We start from the raw sequence: 23,644 nt of genomic DNA, 5'->3' as shown, positions 1-23,644 counted from the left end.
AACCTCGAACAATACCATGTACACAGAAACATTTAAGGAGCAGCTAGGTAGCACAGCGGATAGAGTGCCAGGCCTGGGGGTGGGGGCCCCTAGGTTCAAATTTGACTTCAGACACTTCCTAGTTATAGGACTCTGGGCAAGTCACTTAATCCTGTGTGTCTAGCCATTATTTTTCTTCTATCTTATAACTGATACTAAGAAGCTAAAGGTTTTTAAAAAAAGAATCATTTAATAAAGTGTGTATTGAACTAAATGAAACAGAATCCATCTGAATTGACTTAGAAAAAGTAGAGGTTTGTAAGAGAGACAAAACAACTATTATTTATGTGTGACAATGACCTATAGTCCTTCAGGCCAATATCAGTGCCCAGCACTCTGTACATAGATGTATGAGGTGTGCAGGGAGGACTGGTGCCTCTGGTGTGAGTGCTTGTCAAGCCCTTTTCAGCTTATTCACCTTTGGTGTCTACCTGTCACCCAACTCTCACCTGTAGCTCCAAGAAACTGTAGCATGAGCAGTGACACACCCTGGTAAAACAGTCTATCAGCTAAACCAGCTTGAGGGTAACCCAGAGGCATCAAATCTCTTGGTGAATTAGGGGGACTTCTACCCCAAACTTCCCCTAGCAGAATAGGTGAGTAAGAACAATTTATTCCAATAGCCATGAATGCAGCTGAAACAGACACCATGGGACATTTAGAGATTGGTCAGATGATGCCAAGGGAACCATTGCCTGGTATGATTTTTGTCTTGCCATTGGGCTTGGATGACTGGAAGAGAGCATGTGGACTGACGATGACTTTGTGCAACTCTGCCTCCCTTAAATGTAATTCACAAGAAAGTCAAGACATCACCCTGCGATGTCATTGGTCCTCTTTGAAATTGAAAGATGGACAATAGTGCCCTTCAGCTAGACCCCCTTAGATGCTGAAAAAATGCCATAAGATATACATGTCCTATTCTATCTACAGCTAAGACCCTCTTATTGAAATTCTGCAAAGATATTTTATATAATTATAGACTTCAAATAGTGAGTTCAATTACATGTGACCATGTCAGAGATTCATGATTAACACTCATCTGATCCTAGTTGTATCTAAGAAAACTTGTATCTAAAGCTGACTTCTCTGCCAGGGAGGGTGCTTGCTAAATGCCCTCCTACAACTGGCAGGAAAGGAGGATAGCTTGACTATCTCAGACAATTTCTACTAGGGAAAGGAATGTAACTATTAACTCTGTGTGTGTGTGTGTGTGTGTGTGTGTGGTTGGGGGAGTATGGGATGGATGAGGAGGGGAGAGCCAGCCCTGTGCTTTCATTTGAATAGGGAATACAATGAGGATGTTTACTCTACCAATGCAGATGGATGAGTAATCTCAATTTATGTTCAGAATTGGGCATTAAATTGGGCACTAGTTGAGCACTAAGAGGTTGTGTCATTAGAAAATCTTGTACCCTTGGACGCCATCTCCCAGAATTCTTTTCTTGCCCCAAGAATCCTTTTCCCTTCATTCACATTTGTGTTTGTTACATGTGTGTGTATAATTTTGTGGCTCCTCCCTCTCACTTTCTTTTTTCCATGTGTGAGGCTGGGTGAGTGCTCTCTGTTTCTCTAGCTTTTTATTTTTCTTTTTTGCTTTGTTATTATTTAATCTTATTAAATATACTTGGAGTATTTTGGATATTAATTTTCAATCTACATAAGGTTAAGTGATTTCTCAAAGGTTACATAGCTAGTAGAAGTTAGAGGTTTGAGTTAAGCTCTTCCTTAATCCAAGGATGGCTTTCTATCTCATATTCCGTGTTGCCTTTGATAGCTGTGCTTTACCTCCGAAGAAACTACTTAATAGTCTTTCCCTGAAAGCCACCTTTTATCCATTTGTAAACCACCCATTTTGATTTCAATGCCTTGAAACATACACCTGTGTGTTTGGAGTGTGCAGGAAGGACTAGTCCCTCTGGCATAGAAGTTTGCTAAGCCCTTGTTAGGGCTGCTCACCCACTTTGGTGTCTACCTGTCATCCAACTCTCACTTGTGGCTCCAAGAAGCTGTAGCACACTCATTTATCTCATCAAGCGGGCTAAAGCAGGTTGAAGGTAACCTATGGGCCTTAGACCCATTGGTGAGTTAGAGGGAGTGTCTACCTTAAGCATGTGAAGACTTCCCCCGGTGGAATGGACTGATGAGAGCAATTTATTCCAATAACATGAAAAGGACCGAAGCAGGCACTGTGGAGCTCTTAGAGTTTGGTCTGACATCGTCAAGGTCATCCATCCACTACATCTTGGCCGTCACCCGTCATCCTGACTTGTCGTGTCACTGGACTTTGATGACTGGCAGCGAATGAGCTCGAGGACTTTGTGCAACTCTGCCTCACTTCAGTCCAAGTGCCTTAGTAGTCAAGATGCTGTCCTGTGTCCTGTGTCCTCTTTGAAATGAAGGACAGACATCAATTAATACCTTGAAACACAACTTCACCGATGAATTTATGCTGGTATTCTTAACCCAGGGTCTATGAATTTGTTGTTTCAAATATTTTGATAACTAGGTCTATGTGTGTGTAGATATGCCCTTACTTTCTGTCTTAGAATCATTACTAAGTATTGTTTCTAAGGCAGAAGAGTAGTATGGGCCAGGCAATGGGGGTTAAGTGACTTGCCCAGGGTCGCATAGCTAGGAAGTGTCTGAGGTCACATTTGAACCCAGGACCTCCCTTGTCCAAATCTGGCTCTCTAACCTAGCTGCCCGAATAACTAAATTTCAGTATAATTTGTTTCCTTCTAAATCTCATGTATCTAATTTTATGTATTTAAAAGCATGATTCTGAGGGGGGTTCTGTAGACTTTACCAGACTGCCAGAAGGGTCCAGGATGAGTCTGTGGGATAGATGTACTTTGGAGATATTATGGGTTCAGCTCCAGACCACTGTAATAAAGTAAATATTGCAATAAAATAAGTCACACAAATTTCTCTGTTTCACAACGTATAGAAAAGTTATATTTACACCATAGTCTATTAAGTTTGCAATTGTATTAAGTCTAAAAAATGTATAAATTTTAATTAAAAATACTTTATTGTTAAAATGTGCTAACCATCATTGGAGTCTTCAGCAGTCTTTTTTTGGTAATCTTTTTGCTAGTGGAAGCTCTGGCCTCGATGTTGGTGGCTTCTGGCCCATCAGGGTGGTGGTTGCTCAAGGCTGCGGTGTCTGTGGCAATTTCTTAAAATAAGACAATGAAGTCTATGGCATTGATTGACACTTCTTTCTGCTTGAATACTTAAAAGCCCTTGTGAGGGTTGTTAATTGGCTTAATTTCAATATTGTGTCTCAGGAAATTGGGAGGTCCGGGAGAGGGAGAGACAGGAATGGCTCATTGGTGGAAGTCAGAACACGTGACATTTATTGGTTAAGTTTGCTGTTATATATGGGCACACTTTGTGGTACCCCAAAACGATCACAATAATGTCAAAGATATTATCCTAGGTTGCTCTAACAGATGATAATAATGAAAATACTGCAAGAATTACTCACATGCGCTAGAGACACTATGTGAGCACATGCTATTAGAAAAATGGCCCTGACTTGCTCCATGAAAGCACAATTAAGTGAAGCCCCATAAATATGGTTGCATCTGTAAAAAGATGTCCTTTATACATAGAGTTTGCTTTCCACCATGCTTTAGTCCATTGCCTTATAAACTGCGAAGGACAAAAAAAAATCTCTGCCCTACAACCAGGCTTTGGAGATGAACCACTGCAGATTTATGGGGGCTGGTCCTCAGATGACAGACACACAGTGCCATTCCTCCCATCTTCAAAGCTCTCTCAGTGTCAGGTGGGGCTGGTGTGGAGGGGCTCTGAGAGCCCATGAGGCATGTGAATAGAACTCCAGGGAGGATTCCAACAGCTCATTAAAATACTTGTGAAAATTTAACTGTTCATCCGTTTGCTGGTGTCATTGTTTCAGCTCACTCTTAGGCCAAACCTCACAGTCTTGTCCTGATTCCTCGAGAGATACCGAAGATACTTTTACAGCTGGTCAGTCGTGCTAGAATTCAAGGCACGAAAGAGGGCTGGTGCAATGTGCTGCCACCTCTCTTTGCTGAGGCACCGAGGCAGACTGCTGAGAAGAAAAGGGAAGCCTCCCCACTCTCCTCACTGTCTTGACGGTATGTTAGCATTCCAGTACCTGCCCACTGACACCCATCAGGTCTCTGGAGTGGGTGCCCTGACCAGGGATTTAGGAAGCCACTCGTTGTAGGGGGTGCTTCTTTACTCTTCCTTTCATACAGGAACCTCCATCGGGATGGGCAGATGATGAATCTACATGTGTCACTTATGGTCCTCTGGGATGCTGGAGTTAAAGCCTAGAGAAGGCTAGCATAGCACATAGAGGACTTGCAGCGTTTGGGGAAAGCCTCTCCTCCCTGTGCAGACCCCCAACAGTGACTGGGTGAGTGGTCACAAACATAGCCTGTGCAGGAAGGGCAAAATGAATGAGCCTCATTGTGTCTAATAAGGCAGCGAGAATCAGTGGCTGTACTCCTCCCGGCGGACCATTCTTTCCAGTTAAGTAGTCTCTGTACATTATGGCGAGGGGTCAATTTGTAAAGTACCTCCATGGAGTTCTGTCTCCAAATCCAATTAGCATGAATAGAATTTGGCAGACTCCCTCCATGTGCAGGACTGTAGCCTAAAACTTGGCATGAGAGATGGGTGAGGGGATCTGAGTACGTGTGCACTGAAACAGCCCCAAATGCCTTTTCTAATTTTTCATGGGGCTTCTTTCTGTAGCTTGGAAAGCCAGGCAGAAATGCCCATGCTTTTAGATGGCTGATGACTACCATGGGCAGAGAAAGCTGATGCCCAGGGGTCAGGGAGAAGATGGAACTCCTTCCAAATTCTTGTCAACGTGTGATTCAAGTTTTCAGCTCCTGGTCGGGCGCCTTTGAAATCAAGCCAACTGTTCACATGGGAGAGGTTCATTTGCTCTTTCATTGGATTCTGTTGGTTCAGACCTCATGCTTGGTTTTCTTTTTGTCTGGAGTTTGGGATGGGGGTAGGGGGAGGAGACAAGCTTTGCACAGACTGTATAAAAGAAACTTTACCCATGGGCTGTATCCAAAATAGAAATGTTACTGTAAAAGTAATTAGACTAGAGTTTAAAAGGATCAGATCCTCATTAAGGATTTTCCTCAAAGGCTTTTTACAAGCTTAAAGCTTGAATCTAATCTCCAGTGTCAGCTGTGTAAGACAGGGGGGAAGGGGAATGCTAAGGAGTTTTGGCTCTGGCTTCATTGATAGGGAAAAATGGAAACTTAAGCCTTGTGAATTCATTTAATGACAATATACGCTTCACCCATCTTTTTTTTTTCTTTATGAAGTTAGACTTTAGATATTAGGCTTAAATTATCTTGCTCAAAAACCTTTAGTGAGTCTCTTGCTTCTTGGTATAAAAATAAAATTCCTTAGCCTAGCATTAAAGACATTCCACAGTCTGACTATAACCCACCTCTCAAACTTGATTTAACACTTGAATTCTACTTTCTAGTCAAACTGGGCATCCCCAGTTTTCTTCAACCTCCTCCCACCTCCACATATTTGCATGGGTAATCCTTCCCGTGACTAAAATGCACTCCATTCTGCCTATTTAAATGTTTCTGTTACTTTGAGACCCAGCCCAAGAACACCTCTTCTATAAAGACCATTGTGCTGGAACCAAGGGACAAGTCAGTTTTGCTGATAATAACCTAAAGCCTGGATCTTTCGATCCAGCAAAAGACCACAATCTCACACACTTTACCCCTTACCTATAGGAACTAATCCAGGACCTGAACCTCAACTAGACACCATATACCCTTGTCCCCTATGATCAGAGGCCTAAGCACCAGCCCTCCCCTACCCCCACAGGCAGGACCAGAGCCTCCAACACCAAGCCCTCACTTTAAGGACACAAGATCCCAACCTCTTTCCAGTAGGATCTCACCAATCAGAAAGGTTGATATTATCAAGCAGTATCTTCCTTCTTCCTGTGCTTAAATTAGAACTCTACTTTCTGCCATTCCCTAAACTCTTGAAGGTAAGAGCCCTAGTCATCAGGCTAAACATATTCATCCCATGGCTCACAACCTCCCATCTTTTACTTTAATATGTAAGATACAAGCAAAAACCATCTCCTCTCCTGTCACTACATGGGACTATTTCACTCTCAGGTTAGTTTGGCCTTTCCCCTCTCAAGTCCCACTTTAGTTCTGCTTACCCTTCCATTGTGTCCTCTGGAATAGCACTAAATCATCATCAGTAATGGTGATAATAATAACAACAATAATAGCCAACATATAATACTTTAAAGTTTATCATGCATTTTATGTTATATCATTTGATCTTCACAACAATACTTTGATTTCTACACCTCCCAATTTTACATAAGAGGAAATTGAGGTTGAGAGAAGTTAAATGGTTTGTCCAAGGTCACACAGAGCATGTAGGTGGCATAGCAGATAGAGTGCCAGGCCTAGAGTTAGGAAGACTCATCTTCTTGAGCAAATCTGGTCTTGGACTCTTACTAGCTGTATGACTCTGGAAAAGTCACTGAACCCTATTTGCCTCAGTTTCGTCATCTTTAAAATGAGTTAGAGAAGGAAATGGCAAACTACTCCAGTGTCTTTGCAAAACAAACAAACAAACCCCAAAAGAGGACATGAAGAGTTAGACACAACTTGAAAATGACCAAAAAGTTTTTGCAGTTAACATTTGAATCTGGATTTGAACTCAGATCTTCCTGACACCAAGTGTTCCTTCTATCCGTTAGGTCATCTAGCTGTCAATAGAAATTTCCCTTCATTTCAAACCTTCTTTCTTTGTGCTTCTGCCCTCTTTGCACAGTCAAAGAAACAGAAATTCTTCTAGAAGACATTGCATCCCTAGCCATCCTCTCTCTAGTATTGAATACATCTTCTCTCATGCCCCTCATAGTGAAATAAATAGAGGGAGTTTGGGGGGTGGGATATGATGGTATTTAAGCCAGCATCAGAAGTAAACCCTTGGTTCTGGGAAGGTCACCCAAGCACAGAGCTGGCAGTGTCAGACCCTGAGAAGACACCCACCCACTAAGATGATATATAAAAGTTGTTTAATTTTAACTACGGAAAGGTAAGAAGGTAAATGGAAACCTTAAGCTAAAAGTATCTATCCAAACCCCACCAGATCCCAATGTCCTGTCATCAGGAATCTTCTTGGAATCAGCTACACTAAGCTCTATCTTGGGACCCAGATCTAATCTAAACTTCCTACACTACCCCAAAACAAACCCCACTTGGTGATAATGGAAGTAGCTAAGCAGCTCGGCAGGACAGGGCCTGAGGAGATGGTTTGGATCCAACAGGATCTCAACCAGAATCTCACCGACAGATGACTCAGTTGAACAGGATCACTCAAGAAGCTCAACCGAGGTTCAATCAGGTTCAGGGAAACAGGTAGGCTGGAGAAGTCCAGATATATCACAGCCAGCAAAGGAACGTATCCAGCCCCTCTCCAGGTAAAGAGAGAATGAATCCCAGTATAAGCTAACTGACTCTTCCCCACTAGAATTCTAGAATTTCTCACTCTGCCTCTGCTTTCTGCACAGACTTAGCTGTACCTCTAACAATGGGCACGACCAAGAGGAAGTCTATTCATACCCCTTGCCCTCCGCTGTCATCTCTGGGCTTTCTCCCTGCCATTGTCATTCGGACACTTCTCATATGAGATTCACCATGTCTATATTGATGACCGAATCCATATTCTAGTGGCAGTCAATTACTAACCCCAACATCATTCTTCCACCTTTCTCCGGGAGGTCAGGATCTGGGAAAGAGTCTTTCTCTTCACCCCCATCCATACCTTTATACTGGAGGGCTGCAATGGACAGACATGCTGATGTCTGTTCAAACACACTGGCCTCAGTTCATCAGGCCATTTAACCAGTCACCATGACCGTCGCCTTCTTTCCACCTCAGCCATACAGTGTCTCCTCTCACCATGGACCTCGCCATCACCCACAAGGGTTCCGCAAGAACTTGCAAAAACTCTGACTGTAAGTTCTCACCATTCCACTCCTTTTAGCGTCTGACGCTGAATCCATTCATTGCCCTTCTCTCATTCCCCATGACTCCCAGTGCTCTCCTAGACTGCGCCTTTATTCTGCCTTCACTTCCCTCTGTTCCCAATCTTCACCCTCTGGTTAATCAATTCAATGGAACACTTTCCTTTACTCTCAAATCTCTTTCTCCACTTGTCTATCACTGTTTGTGCGTGCCAGACCACGACCTATAGATTGCTTCTATAATGTCTCCTCCTTCTGCTCCTATTTACCTGGTACCGAATGATACCAACATAAGTCATATAACCTTGCTGATTGTGTCCTCTCGAAGCCTCTTATCTAATCTCAGCTGGGCTCTGTGGCATCAAGGCCATCTCTTTACTCCTCCCTATCTGACTGTTGTGCTCCTTACCCTGCTGCCCCTAACCTTTCTTCCCTCTTCTTTAGCCTTCCGTACTAACCGTATCCTAGCCTTTCCCTACCTCTAAGGGGTACAGTGGGTCGATAGAGTGCTAGACTTGGAGTCAGGAAGATGTGAATTCAAATTTGTTCTCAGACACTGACTGTAGGACCTTCCACAACACAACTTCTTTTTGCTCAAGATTCCTCATCTGCAAAATAGGGATAATAATAGCACTTATGTTTCTGGATTATTTTGAGGATCAAACGAGTTAATATTTGGAAAGCACTTAGCATGTAGTAAGCATTATGTGTTATCTATTATTATTATTATTACCAAATCTTCACTTCATACTTCACTGAGGCTGTTAGTTCCATCTTTTCTGTTTATCTACATTTCATAATCACTTGAAATCGTTTATCATTCTTTATTTCTTTGTTCCAATCTTTGATTAAGAGAGGGACTTTCTCTTCGCCAAAGCCAACCCCTCTATTTGTGCCATGATTCCATCCCTGAATACCTAATTTCTTCTTCTATTAACCCCTTTCATGCTGCTTACAAACATGTTCTGCTGTCTTTCAGTCTTAAAAACCTTCTCTTGATTCTACCATCCCCTCAACCTATCATCTCTTCTAGGCAAGAATGGTCTAAAGCAAACACAGATGGTTTTGAGTTAAATCTCCCCAAAGTGAATTAACTTGAAGACTAGCTGTTGACTCTTTGGGACAAGAAATATTTAAGGACAACCTTCCATATTGAGTTTGGGTGCTTCTTGGAACCAGTGGAATGTTTTTGTGGGCTGCTTTTACTTGGGGGTGACTTAGAATACTTTGATTGTAAAAGGCCAAGAGAAGTGATACTCACTTGTAACTTTGCCTACCTAACAAAACTATTTTTTTATTTGAACTCTCAGACTTTGAGGTTTCCATTGTTGGTAGATAGAGGGACCCTACTTCTATGACATTCCTAGATTGTTCTTCCCTTCCATAGGCAAACTCCTAAAATCTAGATGCCTGTCTTTACTGACTCCTCTTCTCACACCTCAACTCATTGCAATCTAATTCATGACCTCACTCAACTGAAATTACTCTCTCCCAAGTTGTTGTTGTTCAGTCTTGTGTGACTCTTTATGAGCCCATTTGGGATTTTCTAGCAAAGATAATGGAATGGTCTGCCATTTACTTCTCTAGTTTATTGCATAGATGAGGAACTGAACCAAACAGGGTTCAGTGATTTGCCCAAGATCACACAGCTAGCAAATGCCTGAAGTCAGATTTGAACTCAGGAAGATGAGTCTTTCTGATCCTAGGTCTGACACTCAAACCACAATGCCATGTAGCTGCTGCAGCTCTCCCAAGTTATCAATAATCTAATGCCTTTTTCTCAGTCCTCATTCTTCTTGTCTTCTTGGTAGCATTATGATTATCTGCTGCTCTGGGAAGTTCTTTCTCTTGGTTTTCATAATACCATTCTCTTTTGGTTCTCCTATATGAAAGGCCATTTCTATTCAATCTCCATTGTTGGATGATTGTTGATATTTTATCCCTTATTTCTGGGTATAGCTCTATGGCTGTGTCCTGGACCCAATTCTTTTTCTATTTCTCTTTGAATGATCTCATCAACTCTCAGAGGTTTAATTATTATCTTTAGATGATTTCTTTATCTATATGTCTAGTCTTAGTCTGCCCTCTAAATTCCCAGTCCTATCCATGAGAAATTTCAAACTGGATGTCCTGTATGTGTCTCAAATACAACATGTCCAAAATAGAACTCATTATTTTTCTGCTAAAATTCTATTCTTCTCTCTAATCCTTCTATTTCTGTTGAGTGGTCTACCATCCATTTATTTACTCATGTCTACAACCTTAGAATCATTCTTAACTCTTCTTTTTTCTCATTTTTCATATCTAATTGGTTACTAAGTTTTTTGAGTTATGCATTTGCAATTTCTCTTGGCATTTTTCCATTTCTCTATATTCATGTAGATATGATCCTAATTCAGGTCTATTATATCTCAATTAGATTTTGTAATAGTTTTCTTTTTTCTTTTTTAAACCCTTACCTTCTGTCTTAGAATCAATACTAAGTATTGGTTCCAAGGCAGAAGAGCAGCAAGGGGTAGGCATTGGGAGTTAAGTGACTTATTTATGTTCACATGGTTGGGATCATTTTTAACTGCGAGTAGGAGATGAGGAAAGTTCAGGAAAGTTTTTAGATAGAGTTCTGGACTCAGAGTCAGGAAGATGAGTTCAAAATCTTCCTTGATACATTTCCTTCTGTACATGGGTCCTTTCCTGATCCTCATTAAATAGCAAAACAACCTCTTTGAGGAGAGCTAATGTGTTTTCTCTATTCTTGATATTTTTTTAAAATCCTATATTTTCTATCATCTAGTGCTATTACATGATGGCTTCCCTGACTTCTTTTTTCTTTCACTGGATAAAATCTATGTCATAATATTGTTTGAAGGAAAGCACCTTAAAAACTATAAAGATCTTCTACCACCACTATTATTATCAACAACAATATTAACATCATTTTGTCATTCTTTAAAAACAGTATTTAGGGAATGTTCTTTTTGCCCTGCTCACTCATTTGTTCTGTATTTGATGAGTTTTTTTTCCTATATGTTTACCTCAAAATCCAGCAAAAAAAAATAATCTGATAAAAACATGTGATATACTTTGGCTAATCTTCCAGTCAGACGATCAACAAATAATTATGGATTTCCTTCTGGAAGCTGCCTTAGAGGTTGTTCTGAAATGTATTTGAATTGGGGCAAAATGGAATATATCCTCATTTTCTCTCTTTCATCTCTTAGGAGTCCCTGAATTCCCACTCAGGCAGCCCCTGAGCATGTGCCCTACCACAGAAGAACAACAATTCGATGTTGGGAAATATTCTTTTCATTCTTTTATTTACATTTTTGTTATTTTTAAATTAATTCATTTGTTTGTTATGGCAAAATTCCCAGTTAACTCTCTCTATCCTTTTCTTCCCCCATTAGAAAAGGCATTATTTAACAAGAATTTATTAGATACCTACTCTGTGCCAGACCTTGTGCTGGGTTGTGAGGATAGAGAGGCAGAAAGCATTAGTTCTCACCCTCCTTTGGGCCCCCATGATTTTCTTCCAATTATAGTAGTTCTGATGATGCTCTAATTCAGAAATTTTGCCTGTGTATGTTACAGGCCTCTTCCTTCAAAATTACCTCACAAACCACACTACCTCTACAACTAATTGAAGAATGCTAATGGACAGTTAGATCTGCTGTGGATTTTATAAAAACACAAAAGCACAATGTATGGCTAAGAAAATTGGGGAAGTCCTGAATTGTATCATTCAGAGTGCTAACATGTAGATTTGTACCCCACCTAAAGAACTTGATGTAAGAAAATCTCAATTTATAAACCATACATTTAGACAACAAGAACTTGTTTTACAAAACTCCAGGCTCAGGGGCAGCTAGTTTGCTCAGTGGATTGAAAGCCAAGAAAGAAGGTTCTGGGTTCAAAACTGATCTTAGATACTTTCTAGCTGTGTGGCCCTAGGTAAGTCACTTAACCCCCATTGCCTAGCCTTTACTGCTTGTCTGTCTTGGAACCAATACAAAGTATTGATTTTTAAAGGGAAGATAATGATTTTTAATAAAATAAAAACTCCCAGCCCTTTACTGAAAGATATGCTACAAGATTTTTAAAATTCTCTTATTGTAGTTAAAAGATGATTTTTTAAAAACAAAGATGCTATTAGGTAAAATCAGGTATTTACTTGTTCCATTAAATTCACAACTACATTTCAAATACTTAAGTGAGGTGTTAGTTTCAAGAAAAAGAGATTAGAAAGGAAACTTAATAGGTCAGCTAGGTGGCTCCCTGGATAGAGAGCTAGACTGGAGATGGGGTCCTGGGTTCAAATTGGCCTCAGATACTTCTTAACTGTGTGACCCTGGGGAAGTCACTTAACCTCAATTGCCTACTCTTTACCCTTCTTCTACATTGAAACTAATGCCTAATATCTATTCTGAGACAGAAAAGGGGGTTTTAAAAAAAAGAAAAAGAAAAGAAACTTAGTATGGAACATGCAAATTGTTAAAGTCATGAATGAATGAGAAAATGAATGAAATTAGATTCATTCCCCTCCTCATAGAATTTACACACAAAGCCCAAGATTTCCTTCAAATGATGGATGGAAGACAAAATGTCCTTCTAATTTTAGGGAGAAACTTCTGTTTTGACAAGTACAGCATTAAGGCAAAAGAGAAATAGAAATAGATGACAAACACGAATCCGGAGAGAAATCAGTTCTAAGCATGAGAAACCAAGGGTCAGCATGTAATCAGGGATCAAGGTTCAAACTTAGCATTTCACAATGAGGAAATGCTGGCTCAGAGTTACTTATTGTGCTGTGACTAACCAAACTCAAACCAGTTTTAAAAAAAAATCTTTTTTATGTTCCCCAACGTAGGGGGTCTGAGAGAAATGACTATTTATGGTTTTTTAATTTGCATTTGATATGCATTGAATAGCTTTGCCTAAAAATTGCATGTTGAATCTAATGCTTTTGATGGTACAATGCAGGGCACCTACTCTGTCCAAGGCAATGCAGTTAGCCCTGGGGAGTCTAATCTTAATTTCACACAGCAGTCAGGGAGAGGAGGAAGGAACCATTTGTCCGGATTGGGACCTGTGCTCACATCTGGGCTCTGCCATTTACTGGCAATGTGGTTCTTATTGGCTCTTGACCCTGTTAGGTCTCCGTTTCTAGAAGTATCTAAAAAAAGTGTGTGTGTATGTGTGTGAGCATGTGTGTGATTGTGTGTGTGCATGTGTGTGAGTGTGTGTGCATGTGTGTGAGTGTATGTGTGATTGTGCATGTGATTGTGTGTATGTGTGTGATTGTGTGTGAGTGTATGTGTGTGATTGTGTGAGTGTATGTGTGTGACTGTGTGTTTGATCGTGTGTGTGCATGTGTGTGAGTGTGTGTGTGAGTGTATGTGTGATTGTGTATGTGATTCTGTGTGTGATTCTGTGTGTATTTGTTTAATTATGTGTGTATGTATGTGAGTGTGTGTGATTGTGTGAGTGTAATTATGTGTGTGATTGTGTGTGTGTGTGATTGTGTGTGTGTGTATGTGGAGGGGCAGGGTGCAACTTGACCATTGACATCATTTCTGACTCTGATGCAGTGCTCCTACAGGCAGAGGAAAGTTCCAGAGTAAAATAGTGCATGAGAAATCTGAGAGATCTTTTTAGTTAGGAGTAGGAGATGAGTCAAGCTCCTCTAGAGAAGTTGTTGGATAGAGTGCTGGACTTGGAATCAGGAAGGTCTTAGTTCAAATCTTCTCTGACACACTTACTAGCTGTGTGACACTGAACAAATCACTTAACCTGTATCAGCCTGTTTCCTAATGTATAAAATGGGGATAATAATAGTACCTACCACAAAGCGTTGTTGTGAGGACCAAAAACATTTGAAAAATGACATAACTTTCAAAGGAAATGTCAAAGTACTGTATACCCCTAGTCATTATTATTTTTAAATTAAGTTAAATTTTTCATTTTTTGCATGTTGATGCAATTTTAATAGTTTTCTGACTTCTTTTGATTTATGTTTTCATCTTCCCTCCCTATGCTTCCCCCTCCCCAAGATGGTGGAAAATAAGATATATATTGTACATGTGTTATCGTATGTATTTCCACGTTCATCTTGTTGTAAAAGAAGGCATACACTAGAGAAAAATTCATGAAGGAAATGTCTAGCTGTTGTTATCAAAGGTCTGCTAGGTGGCACAGTAGATAGAATGCCAGGCCTGGAGTTAGGAAGACTCATTTTCCTGAGTTCAAATCTGGCCTGAGACATTTTACTACCTGTATGACTCTGTTTGCCTCAGTTTTCTCATTTGTAAAATGACCACTCCAGGATCTTTGCCAAGAAAATCCCAAATGGGGTCATGATGAGTAGGACATGACTGAAACAACTGAACAGAAACAATAACAAAATGTAACCAAGTGGTAAGTGGATTTTTAACTTTTGATCAGGTGGTAAACATTGTTTAAGCACCTACTATGTGTCAGGCTCTGTGGATACAAAGAAGGAAAAAGACAGCACTTGCCCTGAAAGAGTTCAAAATCTAATGGATAAGAAACACATAGAAAGAAGCTGAATATTTATAGAGTTGATGTCTGTCACAGGAGAATGAAAAAGTTCAGAGAAGTACCATTAGGTGGGAAATGATGGCTGCTTTAATACCTTATAAGCATCTATTCACTGATAGGCTAAATGACCAAATGAATGGATGGGAAAGAGAGAAGGCCCTCTTCTTGTCCCCTCCATATTTTCTGAGCCTATGTGGAATCTATTTCCAGGTACCCAGGAAAATGTTGCTATCCTGGCCCTTGCTTGTAGTTAGCCAGCTTCAAAGCTGGCAAGGTCACATCCTTAAAGGCAAGCTCATTGCAGCTGCTAGACTGATGGTTGAAATGTTATAGTAGCACAACTGCTGGCAGCAATGTTGGCATTTCCTAGCAGCTATGCCCTCTTGGGGGTTGTGTAACCAAGGCAAAAACCCAAGAGGGATGAATGCAAGGAAAAGAAAATGAATGGATCTATGATTACAAAAGTTAAAAAAAAAAGTTTAGGAACCATTGGTATAAATTCTGGACACCAAAGGAAACTTTTTCTCTATTGCTCCATCCAAGCACCCATAAAGTAAATACAATGATCAGTTTTACAAGCAAAGGAAAAAGTAAGCTGTTGGGCAAGGGATTCCTCAGAGCCCTGGCATTTTATTTATTGCCACTGGAACCCTTAAAGCCTGAGCCTTCTAATCTGAGAATCATAATAGCTGGTATTAATATAGGGCACTAAGATTTATGTAGTGTGGATACTAATTGTTCTTTAATGAATCCAAGAGTCCATCCTGACCATGAATTTTTAATTTGGTAGTTCCTTTACAGTTAGTTCTATTTTGATTTCTGACGTTGGGTTAAGATCACTATTTGGTTTTCTCTTAAGGTCTTGGCTCTATTTCTTCCCCCCCCCTCCTCAATTTTATTAGCATATGATATAACTGTGCATAATAGGTTCTGATTATTATTTTTATTTCTTCTATTTGTTTTAAAATTTTTTGGTGTAATTTTACCTTGCTCATTTGCTGTTTTATTAATTTTTCTCCTGTTTAGATGGAATAAAATAGGCTAAAAGTTTATCAATTTTATTAGTCTTTTCAACGTGCTCGTTTTTAGTTTTATAATTTTCTTAAAAACCCTTACCTTCCATCTTAGAATCAGCATTGTTTATTGGTTCCAAAGTAGAAGAGTAGTAAGGGTTAGGCAATTGGGGTTAAGTTACTTGCTACTACAAAGCATCTGAGGCCAGATTTGATTTCTGGACCTCCCATCTCGAGGCTTGGGTCTGTGTCCATTGAGCCTCCTAGCCACCCTTAGTTTTATCATTTGTAGAAGTTGTTTTGGTCTCTAGTTTATTTTTTTTCTATAATTTCAATGTCTCTTCTTTTGTGCTTATTTTAGATTTGCTTGTTTTTTGACTAACTTAAAAAAATGTACATTGAATTTATTAATCTTCTCTTTTTCTATTTTGCTCATATATTTTATTGAAATGTGCTTCTCCTTCCTCATCCTCAATATCCCCAATAACTATGTTAGCTGCATCTCAGAAATGTTGACATGTAGTTTCATAATTATTATTTTATTTAAAATAATTATTCATTGTTTCTATGATTTATTAAATCCACTCATTATTTTAGAATTTCATTGTTAAATCTCCATTTGAATCTATCTTTTTTGTTTGTTGTTCCTGAATCAGTTACTATTTTCGTTGTTATGGCCTGTAAAAGATATATTTACTATTTCTGCCTTTTTATATTTGTTTGACATTTCTCTGTGCCCTAATACATAGTCAATTTCTGTAAAAGTTCCATGTGGTACTGAATATATATATTCTTCTGCAGTCCCACTTAGAAGGTAAGTCTTTTAGCTTTACTTTTAATATAGTTTGTTCAATCCTATATTTCTGTCCTTTAAAAATATTTTAGACAGAGTGACTAAGTGAGACTAAGTGAGACTCAGTGAGAGTCAGGCCTAGAGACAGGAGGTCCTAGGTTCAAATGTGACCTCAGACACTTCCCAGCTGTGACACTTAACCCCATTGCTTAGCCCTTACCACTCTTCTGCCTTGGAGCCAAATACAGAATATTGACTCCAAGACGGAAGGTAAGAGTTTAAAAAATATATAGTTTAGACAAACAGAACTAAGAGAGGGCCATTGAAACCTGCCACTGTTTTATTTCTGAGTCTTCTATTGACTTGATTAATGCTTCCTTTGTCAATTTTGATGCTAAATCATTTGGTGAATCCAAGTTTAATATTGACATTAGTTTGTTCTTTATGATTCCTTTGACCATAATGCAGTTTCCTTGTTAAATTATTTGTATATTTGAATATTTATTTTTACCTTGTCTTACTACCTCATGATAGCAACTCTTGCTTTTTTTAGATTTGTTTGATTCATAGTAAAAATTTTCTATGGGCAGCTAAGTGAAGCAATGGACAGAGCATTAGGGTTGGAATCAGGAAAATATCTTCATGAGTTGAGATCCAGCCTCAGACGCTTACTACTTGTGTGATCTTGGGCAAATCACATAACCCTGTTTGCTTCAGTTCTTCATCTATAAAATTCACTGGAGATGGAAATAACAATTTTTTAAAAAACCCTTACCTTCCATCTTCGAATCAATACTGTGTATTGGTTACAAGACAGAAGAGTGGTAAGGGCTAGGCAATGGGGGTCAAGTGACTTGCCCAGGGTCACACAGCTGGTAAGTGTCCGAGGCCAGATTTGAACCTAGGACGTCCTGTCTCTAGGCCTGGTTCTCAATCCACTGAGTACCCAGCTTCCCCCTGGAAATGTCAATTAAAAAAATGTCAATTAAAAAAAATAGTATCTTTGCCAAGAAAACTCTAAAAGGGGTCATGAAGAGTCAGACTGAACAACAACAAATTCTTTCAAGCCCCTCATTTTTATTTTGTGTGTGTATTTGTTTTTAAAATGTATTACTTGTCCAATATGACAGCAAAGGAAAGCAATAAATGTTGGAGGGGATGTGGCAAAATTGGGACACTAATATACTGCTGGTAGAGTTGTAAATTGGTCCAACCATTCTGGAAGGCAATTTGGAACTATACACAAAGAACTTTAAATGAATGCCTGCCCTTTGTTCCAGCCATACCACTATTAGGTTTGTACCCCAAAGAGTTAATAAGGAAAAAGAGTTGTACAAAAATATTTATAGCCATGCTCTGTGGTGGCAAAAAAAAATTGGAAAACCAGGGGGTGTCCATTGATTGGGGAATGGCTAAATAAATTGTGGTATGTTTTGGTGGTGGAATATTATTGTGCTGAAAGGAATAAAGAAACAGAGGAATTCCATGTGAACTGGAATGACCTCCAGGAATTGATGAAGAATGAGAGGAGCAGAACCAGGAGAACATTGTACACAGAGACTGATACATTATGCCACAATAGAACGTAATGGACTTTTCTACCAGCAGCAATGCAACGAACGACCCAGGACAACCCAGAGGAGCTTAGGAGAAAGAACGCTATCCTCTATCCAGAGAAAGAACTGTGGAACCAGAAATGCATTAGAAAAATATCTGATTGGCCACATAGTGTGATAAGGGATGTGATTAGGATTTTGATGTTAAAAAATTGCTCTACTGCAAATATGAATAACATGGAAATAGGTTTTTGAACAATGACACATGTATAACATAGTTGAACTGTTTGTCAGCTTTGGGAAGGGGAGAGGAGAAAGTAGGGGCATCATGAATCATATAACTATGGAAAATATTCTAAATAAAAGTTTAAAAAATGTATTTCTTATAAGAAAAAAGATTGTGAGATTTTGTTATACTCAATCTGCCATTTTTAAAAATTGGTTTGTTTAATCCATTCACATTTAAAGTTATGAGAGTTAAGTTTATATTTGAATTTGTTTCTAATATGATTTCCCACTCCAAATCCAAGATTTTCTTTTATTTGTCTATAAAAATAGTATTTGATTAGTATTAACTTTTTTTAGCTTAATCTACTTTGAGGCAACCCTATGCGCACTAGGTCTCTTTCCCTCAACCTTAAATCTAATGATCTCATCTCCTATTTGTTATCCTTTCCCTAGTTTTGGAATTTTGGTTATTAGTTTCTCTTTCTTGCTTGCTTTTATCTAATTACTTAATTCTTTGCTCCACCCCCCCCAGTTAAATAGTAAAGTAATATCTCCCTTCTCCTCATCTTCAACTTGCTTTGTTCATTACTTTTTAAAATTCATTTTCTGTGCTTTTGTCTAAAAAAATATTTCCCCACCCCATTTTAATTATTTATCTTCCTTTTCTGTCTTTTCTAGGCTGTTATTCTTTGATTCATGATCCTTATACTTGGTCTTTATTCTCTAAACTCATCATGAAATTAAAACTTTTTTTGCTTTCTTTATTTTTTCATTAAAATTTTTTCATGTTAAAAACATTTTCCATGTTTACATGATTCATTTTCTTTTCCACCCCTCTCCCCCCTCCACTCCCAAGAGCTGATAAGTAATTCCACTGGGTTATACAAATATTATCCCTTGAAAATGATTTCCATATTATTCATTTTTGTAATAGAACAATCTTTTAAAACCCAAACCCTAAATCATATACCCATATAAAAAATGATAAGTCATATGTTTTTCTACCATATTTCTACTCTCACAGATCTTTCTCTCAGTGTGGATAGCATTCTTTCTCATAAGTCCCTCAAAACTGTCCTGGATTACTGCATTGCTACTAGTAACAAAGTTGATTATATTGGATCATTCCACAGTGTTTCACTTTCTATGTACAGTGTTCTTGGTTCTGCTCATTTCACTCTGCATCAGTTCATATAGTTCTTTCAATTCATATAGAAATCCTCCAGTTCATCGTTCCTTACAGCACAATAGTATTCCATCACCATCATATACCACAATTTGTTCAGCCATTACCCAATTAAGTGACACTCCTTCATGTTCCAATTTTTTTGTCACCACAAAGAGAAAGACTATGAATATTTTTGTGCAAATATTTTTCATCATTATCTCTTTGGGATACAAACCAAGTAGTGGCATAGTTGGATCAAAGGGCATGTATTCTTTTAAAGTCCTTTGGGCTTAGGGATTTAAACTTTTGAGATACCTATTTTGAATTTCTTCTAAAGAAATTCCATTATTTTCTTGTTGATCTTACTCCCTGTTGTTCATTTTTCTCTTGTACCACACTGTTAGAAATACCAGTCTCTGAAGGTCATGGAGAGAATTTTTTACCTGTGGAAGGGATCTTTTTATATCCTTTAATATATTAGGCATTGTTGACCTTTGTCCTCTTCTTGGTCATTTTTCCTCATTTGCATCCAAATCCCTTTTTTTCAATCAATGCCCCTTTACTTTTGTGGGATATCAATTCCCCTTTGTACCTATGATTCCCCATTATCTAAGGCAGGATAAGTGATATCTCTTTGTACCGTTTCTCTTCAGATAATACTGATTGGAAAGTTCTTAACTCTTTGATAGAATATTTTTTTTCTTCTAAAAGAATATTATACTCCCTTCATATTACTAAAATAAGGTTTCTCCACTTTCTCCTTTTTCTAGTTCTCTTTGGCTACCTACTCTTTCTCCTGTAGACTCTCTTTTTCTTGAGAGACAAGAGGTATTACTCTTCCTTCATTGTTAGCCTTTGACTTGTTTAAGGTATATCACATATTGCCATCCATCTTTTTCCTCCTCTAGTCCCCTTTATGTGGCCTCTCTTTCTGCATTTAGTCCCACAAAAAGCATTGGTTCTCCTCTAGGCTGGATGTTGTGCAGTTCAGTCTTACAAAAATAGGCAAAAGACAGTCTCAGTCCTCAAGAAACTCTCAATATATTGAAGGAGACAAAAAAGCAAACAAATATGCACAAATAATATATAATTTATATAATTTGAAGGCTGGGACTATCTTTTACCTCTTTTATATTCTTAGTACTTAGCCTAATGCCTGTGCATAGCAGGCATTTAATAAATGTTTATTGATTGATTGACTGAATTCATAGAGGAAAGTGATAGAATTAAAAGAGCTTGGGAAAGGATACACGTAGAAAATAGGATTTTAGTTGGGAATTGAAGAAAGCCAGGAAAGTCAGCAAATGAAAAGGAGAAAGGAGAACATTCTAGGTATAGAGGACAATTAGAAAAATGCTTGGAGATGAGAGATGGAGTGTATTATTCCTGGAACATCAAAACATCAAACCAATATTACTGAATCTCCGAGTATGTGACAGGGAGTAAAGGACAAGAGGACTGGGAAAATAGCAGATGGAGCAGCAGGTTTTTAAAGGCTTTGAATGCCAAACAGAAGATTTTTGTAGTTAATCCTAAGGATGACAGAGATAGATCTGCACTTTAGCAATATCACTTTGGAGCTGAATAGAGGATGAAATGGAGTGAGAAGAGACTTGAGACAGGCTGACCCATTAGAAAGCTATTGTAATAGTCCAAGTGTGAGGTAATGAGTGCTTGTCCCAGGGTGGTGATAATTGCAGAAAAGGGAAGAAGGCATATTCAAGATATGTTGTAAAGTTAAACCAATAGGTCTTGGCAACAGATAGGATATGGTTTTGGGAGGTGATGAGAGATAAACTGGGGTTTCAGATGACACTTAGGTTACAAGTCTGTGAGACTGAGAGGATGATAGAACTATCAACAGTAATAGGGAAATTAGGAAGAAAAGAAGGTTTGGGGAGGGTAGAAGAATGGAGTTCAGTTTCGAACGTGATACGTTTTAAGCTGCTTACTTTAATATAGTTCAAGATATTTGGAAGGGCATTGGAGATCTGACACTGTTAGTCAACAGAGAATTTAGGACAAGATAGATAGATTTGAAAATTATTAGCATAGAAATAACAATTAAATCAATGGTAGCTGATTAAATCACCAAGTGAAGTAGTATAGAGGGAGAAGAGAAAGCCCAGGAAAAATTCCTGTTGGATACCTACAGTTAGGAGGTGTGATCTAAAGGAGCATCAGCACAGGAGACTATGAAGGAGCAATCAGATAGGTAAGAGGAGAACCATGAGAGACTGGTATCCCAGAAACCTAGAGAAAAGAGATTATCAAGGAAATGGATCAATAATGTCAAAGACTGTAGAGAAGGCTATTGGATTTTACTCTTATAAGATCAGTGGTAACTTTGTAGAGAGCAGTCTGAGTAAAATGATGAAATTAGAAGCTGGATTGTAGGGGATTTATGAAAGATAGAGGGAAGAAGGTGGAAATACTTATTGTAGATAACCTTCACAAGGAGTTCTGCCACAAAGGGCAGAAGAGATAAAGGATGATAATGGGGATGGAAGGATCAAGCAGGGGTTTTTCTGAGGGTGGGAGAAAAATGAGCATGTTTGTGAACATGGGCAGGAGCTAGTAGACTGGGAGAGATCAAAGATAAATGAAAGACAGGAGATAGCAGAGAGGGCAGTCTGTTGGAGGAGATGAGATGGAAATGGGATCATTTGTGCCAGTAGAGGAGTCTTCCTTAGGAGCAGGATCACCTAGTTATGTAAAATGTAAGGAGGATAAAATAGTGGCAGAAGGCATATGAGTGACATGAGATGATAAATGGTGAAAAACTCATGGCAGATGGCCTCAATATTTTCCATAAAATGTAAAGCAAATTTTTCTGCTGAGAGAGTGGGGGAGAGAGAGAGTCATGAGAAGTTTGAGGAGGGATGAAAAGGTTTGGAAGGGCTGTAATGGAGAGTGGAATAGTGAATTGATATGGGAGGCACAGGAAGATTGCCTAAAAGTAACGAGGGCCTTGTTGAGGTTGTATAATGTATATTTAAAATTGATCCATTCAGAATAGTTGCATGATTTTTCACACCTTTGTTCAGCAGCACATATCAGAGTGAAGGCAATGGGTATGTGAGGGAATCAAGGTTGAAGCATTATTTATTCAGTTATGCTGAAGCACAATTGGTAATATGATAAAGGACCCAGGGAATCAATTGAAAAGTACAATGTAGAGTTGGATTGGTTTGCCAGTGAGTCAAATGAGTCAAACTGGGAAAAAAAAAAAGGAGAGTGAGTGCAGTGGTAGTAACCTGGGAAGGAACTGAGGGTTTGAGGGATAAAAGGTCACTGTGTGATTAATATAATAGAAGAGTAGTGTTTGGTAAGGGAAGGCAGAGGGAGAGATATAAAGTCAATAGATTATGGTCAGATAAGGGAATTTTGGAATTCTTGAACATGGAGGAGGTATATCTGTAGGTGCTGTCAAGATCAAAGGTATGACCATCTTTGTGTGTGGCTGATGTAGGGTGAAGGAAAATGTTATGGGAATTGAGTAGGCTGAGGAACTGAATGCTTAGAGAATTTGAGGAAGACTCAGCATGTTTGTTGAAATCTCCTAGAATGAGGAAATAGAACTGGAAAGGAGAGAAAATTTGTGAGCCAGGTACTGAACTCATTGAGGAAAGAAGAAGAGTGACCTGGAGGTCTGTGGATAATAGATATCAAGATTTTGTTTTGATGATGGGAATAAATAGCATGAACTTAAAAGAAGAAAGATTTTTTTTTTAAAAAAAAGGAGTGATTACTGAATTTTGGAGGAAGGGGAGAATCTGACCATGGAGAGATATGAATATTAGTCTTCCCTGCCTCAACCAGTGATCTGAGGGAGTTAACTGAAGGTACAGCCAGTACTGGAAAGGGAGCCAGGGAAGTTGTTTCAACAAGGGGCATACAGGTCTCCATGATTCCTGGAGTATGGAAAGAACAGGAGAAGAAAAGATTTAAGATGAAGACAAGTATGTTGCTTTTAAGACAGGCAATCCAGAGGATGCAGTAGAAGGGGTTTGTAGCATTTGATTGGAACTTTGGAGTGGGATGGTTGAGAAAAGTGGTGGGGAAATGGGAAATGGGTTTTGTTTGGTGACCTGTAGGGGTTCAGAATCAATGGGATTTATAGGATATGACAAAATGTGAGACTATTAATCACCGAGCTGAAGGGGCCACTCCTTTTCCCAGAGGAAGCTGGGGATCAGGGAGGAGATGAGTGCAGTATGAGATGGAAGGCATCTAATTAAGATGGGA

At 38.9% G+C, this 23,644-nt stretch overlaps 1 long non-coding RNA gene across 1 annotated transcript; it reads right to left on the bottom strand.

Moving 5' to 3' along the window:
* Window positions 1–2,175: 2,175 nt before the first annotated feature.
* Window positions 2,176–7,578, bottom strand: LOC103101492 (uncharacterized). Its single transcript, XR_001622272.2, has 4 exons — window positions 7,405–7,578; window positions 3,093–3,220; window positions 2,849–2,925; window positions 2,176–2,428 (listed from the first exon to the last, which is right to left on the bottom strand). It is a non-coding gene; the product is annotated as an uncharacterized LOC103101492 (long non-coding RNA).
* Between the last annotated feature and the right edge of the window lie 16,066 nt (window positions 7,579–23,644).

Source organism: Monodelphis domestica, chromosome 4 (genome assembly GCF_027887165.1).
Source record: "Monodelphis domestica isolate mMonDom1 chromosome 4, mMonDom1.pri, whole genome shotgun sequence".
NCBI classification, from domain to species: Eukaryota; Metazoa; Chordata; class Mammalia; order Didelphimorphia; family Didelphidae; genus Monodelphis; species Monodelphis domestica.
This window is presented reverse-complemented; position numbering and strand designations above follow the sequence as displayed.